The following is a 4,539-nucleotide window of genomic DNA, read 5'->3' on the forward strand; positions in this document are numbered from 1 at the left end:
AGAAGCCAGCTATGTGTTGTTAGCACATCTTTGCCAGTTTGAATCCAAATGACTATGATCTATAAAATAGAAAACTATGCTCAATCATGTAGAAGTTAGAGCATTCTCATAAATTATATAAATATTTTAATGTGGGAAATTGGAGAGATAGTAGAGCAGGCAGGGCACTTGCCTTGCTGGTTTGAACCCAGCACCCCATTTTATGTCCTGAGCACTGCCACGAGTCATTTCTAAGAACAAGAGCCAGTATTAAGCCCTGGATGTGACCTTCCAAAAGTAAAAAAAGAAAAATCAACTTGGGAAATTTGTTTTTTTCTTCATTATGTATAAGCCATTTAATAATCAATGTATATTACTATGACTTATGGATTAATTGGATTAATATTTTATACATTGGGGATCATGATCCAAATAATAGGCTGTGATGTTCAATTTAATTTTGTTGTTCAAATTGATCCAGTTTTGAACACTAGGAGTTCTTTTACTTGTTTCATGTTTTTATGATATAGTCCCAATGCGGTAAGTTGGCTTTTTTTATTTTTAGAAATGTCTTAGCTTCTGGTTTGACAGGATGCTTCAACTTTATGTCCCTCTGAAACACACAACATCTCAGTTTAAGATCATATATCCAAGGCTGGTCTGTTGTAAAAAGTCTTAGAAACCAACATCTGGATACTTTGTGTGCTTGTCGCAAATGGAGGAACAGCATGCTATCTTGAAGTTCCCTTTAAAGCTTAACATCATCTTCCTAAATATTTTTATGTTACTATAATCTCCTTTTCTATACATAAGTTCACAGCCTGCCCCTCTTCTTGATAGGCTTGATTTTTTTCCTCTCTACAGATTTATTATCAGCAAGTTTTTAGGGCCATCGTAGTATTTGAAAGCCAAACAACAGATCAAAATAGATAAAACAGTAGAAAAGTTATTCATAATTTCTATATCCTAACAATGTTTTTTAAATATCCCAGATATACCAAACTTCTGCCATGGCCATTACTTTGTAAAATTGAGACTTGATCCTACTGGATCCTTTGAGGAGTCAACAGGCAGGGGGGTGGAAGAGGAAGGAGATGATGGCATTTGTGGCAGGACGACTGCACTGGTACAGGGGGTATACGTTTAATGACTGAAACCCAACTATAAACATATTTGTAATCATGGTGCTTAAATAAAGATATTATTGAAAAAGTAATTTGGAATCTTGGAATTGTCCACCCATGAAATACTACTGGGTGGCATTAATTTACTAGGCCTACTCTTCCATTGATTAAAGATGGCCTCATGGGTGTTAGTTTATCTCTCCTCCTCTCTAGGTTGGATAATGTGAGTTTTGAGCAGGGCAAGAAATAAAACTAGTTGTGGGTTAATAAAAGGCTCTCTAGATTTATACCTCTGAAAGGTGGTCAAATCCTGTATGGAGTTGATGACCACTACAGTTGTTAGATAAGGCAGTGGATCTGAAAATGTGAAAGAAAGTGCAAAGAAGTATTCAATACTTAGAGTTAGTCATAATTATAATATTCCTCACTTTATACTTGAATAATTCCATGTGAATTTCCTCAAAATGTGAAGCACTATATAGAAAGAAACTGTATGACTAGGTAACTTATTTTTCTGTCACCTATCAAATGTTTGGCACACTATGGGCACTCAGTAAAAGTATAGTATACATATATGTACATATATATGCAAATATTATGTAATACAAAAAACAAAGAAGAAATGAATCCAATAACTGGACCTTTACTCTAAAGAGAAAATATTTACTAATTTATAAAACTTCACCTGAATAATGGTTCAAATAGTCCGGGACGCCTGGATTTACTGAGACTTTTGAGGATTTGACTAGAAATAAATTAAGTCAAATAAGAAAACTAGAAGATTTGGCTTGGAGATCGTCTATGGGAAGATTGTCTCTATATTCTCTTCCCATCAGAGATTTGGTGTGGTTCTGGAAGAATCGCAGAAGTCTCATTAAGGCACCTTTTCTTTGGAGTTACCCTGAGTATAACCTTTGTATCATGAAGGTCAAATTTTGAGGATTTTTTTTCTCCTGCTGGATTTTGGTCATGTCAAGGAGGGAGGATAAGGTACATGAATGACCATTAATATCACGTGAACTCTAAAACTCTCATACAGTACTCACAGCATTCAGATATGAGAACATAATCAAGTGTACTGAATATCCCCAAATACTACTCCATTGAGAATCACTTTATTTGGGGTACACAGTTCATATGCACCCCTTTTTAAAGTTGTGGACTTACAACTTTGAATTAAACACTTCCAGAGTAGTAACATCTAAGCCTTCATTTTCATCAATCAACTCTGATATTTGCAGGTACCAAATAGTAAAGCTAACATCTATCCCCATTATATAATCTTTTAATTGAAAAACCATGTTCTGGGTTTCTTTTCCAAATTGATTTGGCAGCATAAATTTCCTCTTGTAGTTTGAAATGACCTGACCTGAGAACATGTCTGAGTCAAGTCTTGTCTCCATCCTGCAGAGATAAGGGCATTTATAGGAAAGAATATATTGTAAAGACCACTGTGCCAATGATATTTTCCTGGAATGATATTTCCCATCACTAGGCTGTGATTCATCTGTTTGTGATGTTTGCTTCCTTTTAAAAATTACATTTAGGAATTTAACTTTGCTAGACCTCTAAGAGAAGTAAATCTGAGGGGGTTATAGTTTAGTACAGGAAATTATTTTTTAGAAATGACAAGAGCTTATTCACAAGAATTAAGACCTTCCTCAATTCTTCTTGCCAATTCCCTGAGCCAGATCACAGATGTTAGCAGTCTCCTCTTGTATGATTGACAGACATTACCTCCGGTAAATGGTCTGCAGGACTTACATCTCTGGATTTTTTCCAGCCATTAAGGACTTTCTGCAGGAGCCACAGAGACACAGTTTTGCAGATGACACGATCTACTCCTGGATAATGCCAGAACAGTGTCTTCAAAGCAGCTGCACTCCTGCCATTCAATTGTCTGAGACCTTTAAACTATCTGCCTTAATTTGGAGGCTTAATGTTCTCAGGAGCAGATTTCCAAGTTTGTATATGTTCTCCTCATACACACATGATAGCAATTATAATAATAATATTACTAGTGAAAATAAAGATGATGGGAGGAAATTGTGGAGGTGATGTTATGGCATAGATATGTATACACATATATACATATCTCCAAACTCCAAACATTACATTGTACATCTTTGTATGTCAGTCCTAACACAATAAAGTAGTGTACAAGTAACACAAGTAAATGTAACTTAAAATAGTTGGTTCTTTTAAGAACATATCAGAAGCCTGGTCCCTCAAGCACCACAAGAAGCTCTTAGCATGACACTAGGAATAGTACCCCCCCCCCAACACCACCAGACATATCCCTAAATTAAAAACAGAAACCACAACAGCAAAGAGTTATGATATATAGGATCAATTTAACCTAAAGGAAACTCACCATCATTGTTGTTCTACCATAGTAATGATGACACGACACTTTTTCATTCATGTAACATTTTCATGACAATTTATCAACAAATTTAGCTTCCACTTAAGGCAAATGAAGCAAATATATACTGAGATACTCAAAATGCATTAAGCTATATTGAATTGATACATGTTAATTCTACTTTATATTTTTTACTTTCTTTATACATATTTATTAAATGGGTTATCTCTAATTTCAATATATATTCATTTATATAAGGATATTAAAAAACTGTCATTTATATGAAGATTTCAAAAACTGTTAAAGTGACAAATATTTCTCTTTTTTGATAGGATTATGACTGGTATTTCTCTTAATTTTGATTACTTGTATTTAAATAAATATACTTACCTAGCAGGGGAGATACCATGATCACGAAGGTGGTTTCCCCAGGGCAAGGCTCACCTGTTGCACTCCGGGTGTGCTGACCCCTGCGATTTTCCCAAATATGGGAAACTCGACTGCATAATTTGTGGTAGTGGGGGACTGCGTTTGCACTCTCCCCTGAAAAGCAAAAAAGGAAAAAAATATACTCTGTTATAAACATAAAAAAGTAAAATAAGATAAAAATATACTCAGAACCTACATATGGCTTCAAGATTTTATAAAAAGTTATTTATAAAAATTTTGTTTAAAATTAATCAAAGAACTAAAATGTCTAGAAATACCCCAAATGAATATTAAAGGTTCTGTTATTTGTCTACAAGTAAGTTAACTATGGCAAATAGAGTAAGTTTTTACTTGGGTGTAGGTGGAGTCTTCATGTAGCAATAGGTACTGAGGCAAAACAGGAAGTTAGTGGTGGGTAGGGCCCCTATGGATGCTAGACTAAAAGTCTACTTGGCAGATAAATCATGATTTTGGTTCCTCTCAGAGATGGACAAATGGAATTCATCCAATATAACACTTAACCTTAGCAGAGCCCGCCACTGGGAAATGGGGTGTGCTCACAGTGCACAAGGACCAACCAGTTGGGAGGGAACAAAAGCACATGCATGAGCAATGTGCTATGTTCTAAAGAAAGCTTAAGAG

General features: G+C 35.1%; 1 non-coding gene across 1 annotated transcript; it reads left to right on the forward strand.

Annotated features, from left to right (window-relative positions):
* Nucleotides 1-3,850: 3,850 nt before the first annotated feature.
* Nucleotides 3,851-4,014, forward strand: LOC126002571 (U1 spliceosomal RNA). The gene has a single exon (XR_007493257.1). It is a non-coding gene; the product is annotated as a U1 spliceosomal RNA (small nuclear RNA).
* The last annotated feature ends 525 nt before the right edge of the window (nucleotides 4,015-4,539 follow it).

The sequence above is a fragment of the Suncus etruscus genome, chromosome 2, assembly GCF_024139225.1.
Source record: "Suncus etruscus isolate mSunEtr1 chromosome 2, mSunEtr1.pri.cur, whole genome shotgun sequence".
Taxonomy (NCBI): Eukaryota; Metazoa; Chordata; class Mammalia; order Eulipotyphla; family Soricidae; genus Suncus; species Suncus etruscus.